The 12,699-nt window shown below is 43.4% G+C and overlaps 1 long non-coding RNA gene across 1 annotated transcript in view; it reads left to right on the top strand.

Annotated features, from left to right (window-relative positions):
• The first annotated feature begins 2,543 nt into the window (after positions 1 to 2,543).
• Positions 2,544 to 12,699, top strand: part of LOC119856132 — a 77,737-nt gene continuing 67,581 nt past the window's right edge. Inside the window, exon 1 of the long non-coding RNA XR_005293174.1 lies at positions 2,544 to 2,591. This is a non-coding gene — a long non-coding RNA (uncharacterized LOC119856132). The remainder of the gene's footprint in view (positions 2,592 to 12,699) is intronic.

Below are 12,699 nucleotides of genomic sequence, written 5' to 3'. Positions count from 1 at the left end.
ACCCAGGACTACAGGGAGAAAACCCATCACAGGCCCTTGGGGGGAGATGCTTTCTTATCCCAAAAAGGGAGAGACTCCAATGGCCCAGCCAGAGGGCTGGAGCTGTAAAGAGAGGCCAAGTGCTATAGATCACATTTCTGAACTGGTACAATAAGGGAAACAGAGGCTAGGCCACTGCTCTCAAACACTTGGCCATAAGAGGATGCATTGAAGGGTAAGAGGCTGGACTACAAATAACTTTTGAGATTTTGCTTTCTTGTTTTTTGTGGGGGGCTAAGTAGCTGTCATCACTAAGGTTGTTACACTTATCAGTCTGACTATATGGCTAACAAAACCTAGATGTAGAACTGGATAAAATGAATTGAAGTTTGGTGGAGTTTCTCAAAAATATTAACTTTTTTCAAAATTTGAATCGTCAAATGTTGTCAATATTGGGAATCCCAATTTTTTTGATTAGCCCTATCTCTGTGCAAGCTTGAAAAGGGAAGGAAGCCACTGAAAACAACTGACTGCTAAGGAAACATGAATAATGCTAAGGAAGCTTTTGCAAAATAGCACTTCCTGGTATATTGTTGGGTGATGAGCGGGGGGGAGAGGATTTTTCTCTGAATCAAGCAATGGCTGGTGGAGGAAAGAGGCTATAAAATCTTGTCCCAGGAATGAGGACTTGAGGTGGGGAAGTAACTTCAAAAGCTAAGCTGTACCTGTTTGCATCCTGAGGCTGAGCTGACAAACAATGTCCTTACTTTCTTTAGATTTTTAGTAAACCAATACTTTTAATGTTCAAGCCTAGCTGACGTGAACACTTTTGCAAAGCAGAAACCTGGAACCCTCACACACAGTTGATGGATTTATGTGGAACACCCAATGTCTGTGGTGATGGGTGCCATATGAATGCATTAGGCTAAATTAGATAATGATAGGGTGCAATGGCTGCAGTTCCATTAAGAACTCCTTTGTGATTTCATATGCAATATTACTGGGATCTCCATAAAGAATCTTTTAAAAATGATTGTGTATAAATATCCCCTTTGTAAGAGTGTAAATACACATTAGAGTATCTCACTTAGTCAGGGGGATGGTGTACAGGAACATTTGTGTGAACTCTAAAGACCCGTTCAATTCCACAATGTTCATGCCACTTTTTCTGTTTACTACTGGAATGAAATTCATCCCAATGCACAAGGCCTGAGCATCACTGAAGTCCTTCTTGAACCCTATTTTGAGGGCAGTAATAAGACTTCAGTGGTGTACAGGCCTTGAGGTAGTTTTCTAATATCACTCCATGTGAACATTTTAAATGAATGGATTATTAATGATATTTAGTTTGGGGAATGGCTGAACTGTATTGAAACACCTGCACTTGCATACCAACAAAGGCATTTGTGTGTGGACAGAAGTATTTATTTTTGCTGTTCATTATTTTCCTGTTTAAAATGTTTGTCATCCAATCAGGGAGCAGAAACTACCATGAGACTTAAGTGATCAATAATATACCCTGAAACATGAATAATCAAAGAGCACAGTCTGCAGCTACCCACAGGCTGAAATGTGTTTTGCAAAAACACATCAAATAGTTAAAATAGCAAATTCATAAAATTCATAAAAACTGAAGCCAGTTCAGAATTTCTTAGGGGTAGGAGCTAAATTTATGGGGTAACTTATTCACACCAAATCATTCAAATAGCTCTAATACACACTATGAAATATTTTCTGTCTACATAAAAATAGCATAACTTCAACTCCACCAACTCAGTGACAATTTCCTCACTAGTCTGGTTCTTTTAACATTCCTCCCTTATTGTGTTTAGCTCATTTTGTCACATAAATACAATGGAGTTTGTGTTTGTGTGTGTGTGTATATATATATAATATCTCCTGTATGTAGTCTCAAGAAAAATATGTAAAGTGTGGCATGGGTATTACATATGCGTGATTGTGCTAATGGTGCCCTGTAGCAGTAAGTTCTGAAAAGTATTTGAGTCATAAAAGTACCATGCTCTAGTCCTTCAGATAATTGTCAGAGGTAAATGAAAGCGGTCTATTGTTTCCTACTCCTATGCAGTTTTCTCTCTGGGATCATTATTGGGTTACTTAATGATTAGTTTGTGTATGAAAAAGGAAAGCTAAGGAGTATAATTTTAAGCAGCATTTCTAAAATACACTAAAATCAAACTCAGCGTAGAGAGATGCATATATACTAGAGCAGCGGTGGGCAAACTACGCCCGCGGGCTGGAACTGGCCCGCCAGTCATTTTAATCTGGCCCTCAAGCTCCCGCTGGGGAGCGCAGTCTGGGGCTTGCCCTGCTCCGGCACTCCAGCCAGGAAGCAGGGTTGGGGGCCACTCCACGCGGCTCCCAGAAGCAGCGGCATAGTCCTGCTCCGGCTCCTATGTGTAGGGGCATCCAGGGGCTCTACGCTGCTCCCACCCCAAGCGCCGCCCCGGCAGCTCCCATTGGCTGAGAACTGTGGCCAATGGGAGCTCCAGGGGCAGCGCCTGCGGACTGGGCAGTGTGCAGAGCCGCCTGGCCACAGCTTTGCATAGCAGCCGGAGGAGGGACATGGCCGCTGCTTTCGGGAGCTGCTTGAGGTAAGCGCCACACAGAGCCTGCACCCCTGAGCCATCCCCACACATCCCAACCCTCTGCCCCAGCCCTGATCCTCCTCCAGCCCTCTGAACCCCTCGATCCCAAGCCAGTGCAAACTCCTGCACCCCAAACCCATTTTCCCCAGCCCCACCCCAGAGCATGCATCCCCAGCCGGAACCTGCACCCCTTCCCAAACCCCTGCCCCAGCCCTGATCCTCTTCCTGCCATCCAAACCCCTCAGTCCCAGCCTGGAGCATCCTTCTATACCCCAAACTCCTCATCCCCATCCCCATCCCATAGCCCGCATCCCCAGCTGGAGCCCTCACACCCCCGCACCTTACTCCCCTGCCCCAGCCCAGAGCCTCCTCCCACACCCTGAACTCCTCTTTTCTGGCCCCACCCCAGAGCCCGCACCCCCTCCTGCACCCAAACCCCAATTTTGTGAGCATTCATGGCCCACCATACAATTTCTATTCCCAGATGTGGCCTTGGGCCAAAAAGTTTGCCCACCCCTGTACTAGAGCTTGCTTACACAAACAAATATTAAAAGAACATATTTTCCCTGCACTATATGAAAGAGACCAAAATATAACAACCCCCTTGTTAGTGAATACGTGACTTTAGAATGACTGCTAGTAGAATAAAATTCTAGGGGGACCATGATTCTGATAATGGGAGGTGGAGCCTTTCACATCTGTATCTCCAGTTTATATCAGACTGGGTCAGTCTGACTATGAAAAAAGGTTTGCTGGTCTATTTGAAAGGAGTTGGTGATCTTAGCCAGCTTACCAATGCGAAAGATCCCAAAAAACACTGGTACCCTATCATCATGGAAGCCAAGAATTGAATGGCCGTGGTACCTAACCTACCCTTTCACTTCCAAGAGTGGCCTTTCCAGAACAGGCATAGGCAAGTTGGTGGAGAAGTCTCTGCTGATATGAATGATTTGCAGTTAAAGTTTCTGCTGTAGAGGTGCTCAGATGCTATAGTGATGAAGGCCAATTAAGTATCTGGGGCCTGACCAGAAGCCTACTGAAGTCAATGGAAGATTGACACTGAGTGCGTGTCTTCACTACAGCTGCTGGTTGATTTAAGCTACGCAATTTGAGTTACGTTAGTAGCATAACTCATGTCAACATAGCTTAGATCTACTTACTGCGGGGTCCACACTTCACTATGTGGACGGGAGACGGTCTCCCGCCGACATTGCTTCCACCCCTCATTGAGGTGGAGTACAGAAATCAATGGGAGAGCATTGATTGCAGCAGTGCCAATTTAGCTCCGCAGTGAAGACAAGCCCTGACTTCAATGGGCTTTAGATCAGGCCCTTCAAAAAAAAAAAAAAAGGTAAATAAAGGTATGGTAAAGGTAAATCCCCAGTGCACCTAGAGGTAAGTTCAATAGAAATGGGGCTAACAACAGAACAAGCATATTAAACACAGACCTTATGAAAGTCAGTCAGATATGTTTAAAAAAATTAGCATTTTGGTACAGCAAGGTTATCTGCACATGCATATTTCATAATTACCTGTAATTCTCTGTTGTTTAGGTAGTAATTCTTGGGTGTTGCCAGAGGCAGATCTTACTGAAAATAAGATGGATATTTGCTATTAATTTTGGAAGCTGTTGTGGTGACTTCATTATTAATCTCTGCTTTTCAAAATTGTAGAGCTGAGCTGTTTGGGAAAAAATATATATAATTGTGAAAAAAATCCATGTACTTTTTAAGTTAAAAGAATAAAAATACTATACTCTGAAATGCCACTAAACATGGGTTAATTTGTTTTAATTTTAATAAATTTATCAGCCACTTGGTCATGATTTACCAGAGCACTATGGGGTTATTTATTATTTATTTATTTTACTATGTGAGTGCACAGGGCCCCACTGTTTTAGGTGCTGAACAAAGATGTTGAGGGAAAAATAAATCTAAAATTGAGGTATTTCACCTTGAAAAGTTGTTGCTGAGTACTGACACAGCTGACACGCATTGGTCTCAGTAGAGGCTGAATGGGTAGCTGTCTTAGCTGTGGCCCCTGTTACTGTAGTATAGGAGCACCTCAAAATCTTAATCTTCACAACATCCTGGTTGGTAGGAGTAAAAAAAAACTATGTTACAGGTGGGGAACTGAGGCAGAGAGAGACTGGCTTTAATTTTGACTTGCCCAAACTCACATGGGAAGCCTGGGTCACTTCCTTTTACTTAGTTGCTTTCTGACCCCTAAAGGTTGTCCTTTCTTTTAGTGGACTGTCCTCTTACAACACACACCCAGCTGTCAGGACTGTGGTGTTGGGCTTCTACTCCCCCCCCCCCATCCTGCCACTTCCAACATCAGCCTCCACACATCCCACTACTTCCCCTCTTTTTCAGTTCACATTTCTCCGAATGAGAAGACAAGAGGAGGGGGAAAGGTGGTTAAGCACTGGAATAAATTGCCTAGGGAGGTTGTGAAATTTTCATCATTGGAGATTTTTAAGAGCAGGTTAGACAAACACCTGTCAGGAATGGTCTAGATTATACTTAGTCCGGCCATGGATGCAGGGGACTGGACTAGATGACCTCTCGAGGTCCCTTTCAGTCCTGCGATTCTATTATTCTATGAAAAGGAAGAAGAAGAGAGAAAAATGTTAACACATAATCTAATGAAACAGCCTGTTTTAAAATCCTTTTTTACTTGTAATAGTGAAGAAAGATAGTTGATACAAAGATTCAATTACATTAAAAAGAATAAGAAGTGCCTTAAGGAAGTCTGCAGCAGTGTTGCATCTTGCTTTGATGTTAGATCGTGGGAATCTAGAATAAACTGGGATTTTAGGGCCCAGTTCTTCAAGCAATTACTAGGCCGTGAAGTACTCTACCATGTGTAGTCCCATTAGAATATGGCTTTGTCTAGATTAGGATTTAAGGGTGTGCTGGCTAATGTGCTAACATATGGGCATATCTACACTGCAAGAGATTGTAGCAGAAATAGGCAAATCCATGCTAGCTTTAATCTAGCTAGCACAGGTAACAATAATACGGTAGACATGACAGCATGCACTTCCGTGTGGGCTAGAAACCAGAGAACATGCCCAGGGACCACGGCAAATTTGTACTGTGGCGGCAAGCCTGTTCCGAAGCCCATGCCACCAGGTTTACGCTACTGTCTACTACTAGATCAAAGCTAGCAGGGGTATCCCTACTTGTGTTACATTCATATCTTCACCTGTAGGGTAGACAGCTCATGTAGACAAGGCAGTGTGTGCTGTAACTCATGCTAACTTGGTCCATTTAAAGCCTGATGAGACCTTCTGCTTTAAAAGGACCAGTTTAGCATGTGTTCAAGTCTACAGTGCCTTGCCTGCATTGGACTTTTAAAACATGTTGGTAGCATGTGTTAGCTAATACAAAGGCAGAGGCAGAGGCTATGTCTTCACTGCAAAAAAACCAACCACAATTGTGTGTTTCAATGGAAAATGCTAGAGAACATAAGGCACTGTAGCTTTTAACCTCTATTTAGCTAGTCCAGGTAAACCCTAGGTGGGATGATTTCTGCTAGCTACAATGAGGTGAAAGTTACTTCACTACCATTTTACATTGAGAAAATGCATCTCATTTTGCAGTGCAGACAAAGATAGCATTTAAAGGACAGTAGCAAGTGCTTGCAGGATCCAGTTTCTTAGAGAAAGAGACACTTGATTCATAGCTACTTAAAAAGATGTGATCTTCTACTACTTCAAACAGTAGCAAGCTGTAGTCTCAGTATTCCGTACGCTGGCATTGTCAACTAAGTGAAAGAAGGGTTGATTTTAAGCCATTTTGTGTAATGCACAAAAGTACTTACTTGTAACTTTTAAGTCTATATTTGAATTCTGCTAATGAATTGAGATCCCAGTCAGTTATCTGAAGCAGTTCAGTTCACTTGAAGCCCAATAGAGTTTTATAATAACAGGCACATTTCTTCTCTCTGTTTGCCAATTGTTTCAAAGTAGAATGATTCTGAAGATACCTTTCAACTCAATGGAGTAATTAGCAGATGTCAAATGTTCTGAATGTAATGAAGCGATGCAGTTTGGGTTAGCAATGGGAGGAAGATGACCTGAAGTGGTATAGCTAATTCAAAATGGTGATGTGTCCACTTGAATATTAGAGTGATATAATTCCTTCCGAAATGGTTGTCACTTGCAGAGCAGACTAATGATAGTGGGATAAGATGCAAAATAAAGCAGGAGGGTGGTGGGGGGAGGATCATTTGTGAATGGTCACAAGGCAGCTTATGCCAAAATAACCAGAGGTATAATGAGAAAAATCTCATGTAGATAAGGCCTCAGCCCTGATGTAAGAAGGGGCTGTGGTATAGACTGCGGTGCAGTGGCATCTGCTTTACATCAGGACTAACTTTGGCCATGTAGGGGGCAACCCCTTGACTGCCTGCAATCAATGTAGAAATTTCAGGGGTTTAGCATGACAAATAAACAGAAAAGTCTGTTTCCAGTTTTTCCAATGGATTTAAAATGATTTATAGTCAGATATGTGGCAAAGGCAAACCTCCTCCATTTTAAAGTTGAAGAAGAGATGGGGATTCACAATGAGTCATTCCACAGTGCTGGATATCTTAAGTGGCAAAGTCTGGCTACCTAAAGAATATTGCTCTTTCTGTGTAGACTAGAACTCAGGTGCTTGATCATGCTGCAAACACAAAGTTGTCTGCCTGTGGGACTAAGGCTGATCTCATCACGGAAGGATGCTCAGTAGTTCATGCCATCAGTTAGGCTACATGTACAATAAAAACCATGGTAGATATAAGTTGTCAGCATACAGCTGTGAAAGTTTGTATACTGTTTGGCGTGTGCATACTTGGCTCCTTGTGAAGGTGCTGGATGTACTCACCAGGTATGCTTGTGTCCATGCGCCGCCAGTGCTTTTGGGGACACTTTAGCAATATTTTGTAAGATAGTAATGACTTGCCCAGGGACCTCTGCAAGGTGGGGGACAAATTCTCAACATGCAACTTTCTCCGACCCATAATACCATCCATTTCCCATAATTATCATGCAGTTTTTTCAAAATCCAACAAACCCTGAGTGGGGCTTTTTAGTCTGTGCCATCTGACAGAAGAATGGAGCCCCCAGCTTTGCACTATTCTCATGAATGTTGCAAATACAGGATGCACATTTCTCCTGTATTTGCAGCCCCACAGGAAGTACCACAACAATCCCGGACATGAGCATATCTTTTTGGCAGTTTGCTGATGAACATAGTGAAAAACAATTCAGAGTTGCTGGTGGCAATCATGGAGCAGCTGCAGACAATGGAGCACCATTTCTGGGCCCAAGAAATGAGCACTGACTGGTGGGATCACATCATAATCCAGGTTTGGGATGATGAGCAGAGGCTGCAGAACTCTTGGATGTGACAGGACACATTCCTGGATGTGCATGCTGAGCTCATCCCAGCCCTCCAGTGCAGCTGGAAAGTGTGTGGCAATTGCACTCTGGAAGCTTGCAGTGCTGGATAGCTACTGGTCAGTGGGAAATTATTCTGGAGTTGGAGTAGGGACAATTGTCATGCAAGTGTGTAAGGCCATTAATTGTTTCTGGCTACACAAGACTGTGACTTTTAGCAATGTCCAAGAAATAGTGGATGGATTTGCAGCAGTGCGCTTTCCCAGTTGTGGTGGGGAAATCCCTATTTTGGCATCAGCCTACCTTGCTACTGAATACATCAGGAAAGGGCTACTTTTCTATGGTTATGGAAGCATTAGTGGGTCATCAGGCATGCTTCACCAATATCAGTGTGGGCTGGTCAGGGAAGGTGCATGATGCTCACATCTTTAAGAACACAGGACTTTTCAGAAAGCTGCAAGCAAGAATATTCGTTCCCAAGATTATCATTAGTAATGTTGAAATGCCAGTAGTGATTGTGGGGGACCCAGCCTACCCCGATTCCTCTGGCTTATGAAGCCATACACTGGCCACCTGGACAACATCAAGGAAAGATTCAACTACAGGCTTAGCAACTGCAGAAGACAGAATGTGCTTTTGGTAGATTGACAGGCCACTGGCAATGTTTACTCACTAGACTGGATCTAGTGAGAAAAATGTCCCAATGGTTATGGCTGCCATTGGGGTCTGCTTAACATCTTGCGGCAAAGGGGAAAGAGCTGCCACCAGGATGGAGAGCAGAGGTGGAGTGGCTGTCTGCCAACTTTGAACTGCCAGACACAAGGGCTTTAGATGAGTCAAATGTGAAGCTATGCAATTGAGAGAGGCTTTGAAAGAGCACTTTGTCAGCCACAGCAGTGTTCTCAACTGCTTTCATGGAATGGTCTGTCTTACGTAATATATGTTCTGTATTGGTGAGACTTTGCCTGCTGGTATCTATTCTGTTGGGCCTACAGCTGTGAGTGCTACTATCAGTTGCGTGGCTCTTGTTGTACATTTATAAATATGGCTGGGGGGTTTCCTAAAGCTCTGAATTCTGTGGTGCTTGGTGTGCGTGTGCAAGTAATGTTTGCTTTCTTGAGTACTGCTGTGCACTCTGTAATATTTGGTGTGAACTAAAAGATAATTTGATTCTCCAAAAATAGAAATTTATTGAGTGGTGGGAGAAAACAGTGCAGAAAATCGAAGTGCAAAAAAACAACCATAGAATGTTATAAAAAATGAACATAATTTAACTAGGTGAAAATTTTAAAAGTAAACATTTGTGTAAACAAATATAGTCTCTTGTGGCTACATGTACTAGTCTGTGGTCATTGTCATTGTCTGTGGAGCTGTGGTTTTCCTTGCTGCCCCTGGTGTGGAGTGGGAAAGGATGCAGCCCCAGATGCCATTTACTATTTGGGGGGATATAAGGATCACTGAACATAGAGTTCTCTAAGGACTGCAATGATCGGGAGGCTGGGATTTTTGGACTCTAAGTCAACCAGGATCTGTAACATTTGGGTTTGCTGCCTGAGAAGATCCATCGTGTCTTGGTACATTTCCTGCTCCTTGTCCTGCTGGGACTTCTGGGCCTTTTGCCTCTCCTCTGTCTTTCTCCATGCTGTTGGTCACTGCTTTGGTCCATGCTTTGTTCATGGTTCAGTACAGCACTGGCGTGCAGGATCTCACAGAACATGTTCTCCCTAGTCCTCTTCTTTCTCCTCATCAGGGTCAGGCATTCTGCACTGTGGAGGGGCCACCCCTCAAAGCCACCATGCTAGAAGCTGCTGATAAAACCAGAGCAATGCACCATTAGATGTACAATCACAAGGGAAAGGTACATTTAAAAACTTCCTTTCCTTATTCCCATAAATACTTTTAACAAGAAATGCTTTACTGACCCTTCAATTTTGAAGTATCTTAGTACAGCACTGCTGTCCAGTTCCACCGATGGCAAGTATGGCCTGCTGTGGGGGGGAGGGGAGGAGGTGTTTTCTCTTCAACGAATCTATTACATTTTGGTCGCTGTTCTAAAGGGACAACTGTACTGCAATGGCACTGAATATTGGCACTGTTTTTCATGGGTAGTGTGGTTTTAGCTGATATCTCACTTCTGAGGGTCACAAAGACACAGAGATGACAAATGATCCTGGCACTCCAAAGTTGCCCAGATCTGATGCCACCAGCCTGTTGACTGCCATGGTGCCTGCTGAAGTCATCACAGAGTGGCACGGGAAAGTGTCCTGCTGTGGAGGAACAAATAAGACGCCCATCCCTAGAAAATTTGGGAGAGGATTGCAGAGTATCTCCATGAAAGTTTATCAAGATCTCACAGGAGGGTAAAAGGACATCTCTATCCACACAGACATTCACTCTCCATGGGCCTCCCCCACCTAGCCCAACCGAGGAAATGAAAAGCAGATGCTGACTCTACCTCTGTTTGTACATCTACCTCTTTGCATGTGAGTGAAGGAATGATAAGTCATTATCTTTTGTCTTGTTAACTTTGGGGATTGGCCGGGAGCATTCTTCAAATGTTAACATTGTAAGGAAAAATGCATGTGCACACTTACCCAAGCTCCCTTCTCCTTCATCTGTGGGCTCATCTGCACTTGCTTGGTGCAACTGGCTAGACTCCTGCTGGGTTTCCTGCCTCATGGCATGGTTGGAGTCCCCTGCTGTGTTCCTCTCCTCCTCCTCGCTGTCCATAGCAAGGGTCTCTGTCTTGGGCTCTTTTGAGGTATCCACAGTGGTCAGTGGGTGCTGGTGGTGTCACAGCCAAGTATGGCAGTAGTTGTAGAAGAGGCAAGTCCATGGGGCACAACCAGGTCTATTATTGCCTTGTTGTGTCCCTGTCTTTCATGTGGCACTGCTGCTCATCCCTGTCATGCCCCTTTGCCTGCATCTCCCATGCAATCTGCTTGTAGATGTCCACATTTCTATGGCATGTCTGTTGCTGTGCCTGCACAGCCTCCACTTTCCACAGGCCCAGGAGATCCAATATCTCCTGTCTACTCCAGGCAGGAGCACATCTACTATCTGTGTGAAGCTGGCATGGTTGGTTGGGCAGTTGCACACAACAAAGGTACGCTGCTAGGTGTGCTCACCAAGATGGGCAACCGGGAAAAGACATTTCAAAAATACATGGGCTGTTAAGGGGTAGATCCGTGGCTTCTGGTCTCTGTGACCCATGGGTCGTGAAGTTTAAAATTGTGACTAGAGTGGTCACTGGCATGGGGAATGGGGGATTGTGGGACAGTTTCTGGAGGACTGTTGTGGTCCACACAGGTCATGCAGTGTCTACATTTGCACTAAGATGACCTAAGTGTGGTGACCATGGCACTACACCATTCAAGGAGATGGTTTTACTGTGTTGCCATGACAAGATGCTTATGTTGACCAGAGGCAAATTTGAATGTAGACACATGCATAATGGTCAGCACAAAGTGACTTATATCAACCTAACTTTGTTGTGTAGAACAGGTCTTAGTCAACTTTAGGGCCAGCTTGCTTGTGGATTTGGTTCACCAGGGCACTAATGTGAGCACACAGTGTAACTAGGAAACTAGGCCATAATATGTATGTGGATTTCTGTGATTGTTGTGTCTACAAGATGTAATTGAAAGGACACAATGCATTATTTTTAGTTTCTTTTACAGAGACAGACAGCAAATCTCACCAGAAAAGGAAGTTATATTGTACCTGCAGCTGGGCAAATTATTCATTGCAAATTTAGCCTTTTTTTTCTATTTTGTAAAATATTCAGAAATCTATTATCATTTATCTAAAGCATCAGTCAGTCAGAACTATATGCCAAATAAGTTGGACAGTTATAAGCCTTTGGGTTTCTTGCAAGCTGATAGTTTTAACTATTTGCTATTCAACATTTGTGGCATGTGATTGGCCACTTAACTCACATAGGATTGTTCTGGTCGCCTATTAAATAACTGACAGGATTTAAACAAGAAAATAACAAATAATGCATTTCCAGTATGAATTTTGGGTTGAATATTAATTTACAGTATAATGTGTGAAACTTCTGGAATTTGCAAATCTTTCACAAAGACTTAGTTGTCTCAATGATCACAAATTATGAGTAATGGATCATGGAATACAATGAACCAGATTTGACCCTTTATATAATATATACATCCAAAAGTTAAAAGAACATTGTTAAGGTGTGAAGTGAAGCACTCAAAAGTTAGGAAATGCCAGAATTAAGGCTGCTTGTGCAAGTTTAATTCAGTCCCCTTATATGTATACATCCTATAATTAAAGGACAATAGCATAATCACACTCTTTTCCTCCTGCCCCGAGAACCCTGCTTCAATCAATGCACAGAATTGATCTACTCTGAGGGTAATTTGGGTTGTGTAGTGAAAGAAGCTGTGGTCTATCTGACTCTTGCCTCTTGTTGCACAAGTTGGAAGGTGTGATCGAGAATGAAGCGGGTGACTGCAGGAAGAGACAGGAAGGTCTTACAGTTAAGGCAGCTGAAGCAGCCTTGGAGAACTGGATTCTATTCCTGCCTCTGCCACAGCATTCCCATGTGATGCTGGACAAGTCACTTAAACCAATTTTTTCCACAAGTGGCTACCAGTGTGTGCAGTTCATTTTCGGGGTGCCCAACTTGAGGCACCTTCATTACACAATCCTGATTCATTCCCTGAGTCTGAGTCAGGAATTTTGTAGAACAAATAGTAT

The sequence above is a fragment of the Dermochelys coriacea genome, chromosome 5 (assembly GCF_009764565.3).
Source record: "Dermochelys coriacea isolate rDerCor1 chromosome 5, rDerCor1.pri.v4, whole genome shotgun sequence".
NCBI classification, from domain to species: domain Eukaryota; kingdom Metazoa; phylum Chordata; order Testudines; family Dermochelyidae; genus Dermochelys; species Dermochelys coriacea.
Note: the sequence above shows the minus strand (reverse complement) of the source record. Positions and strands in the feature narration are given on the sequence as shown.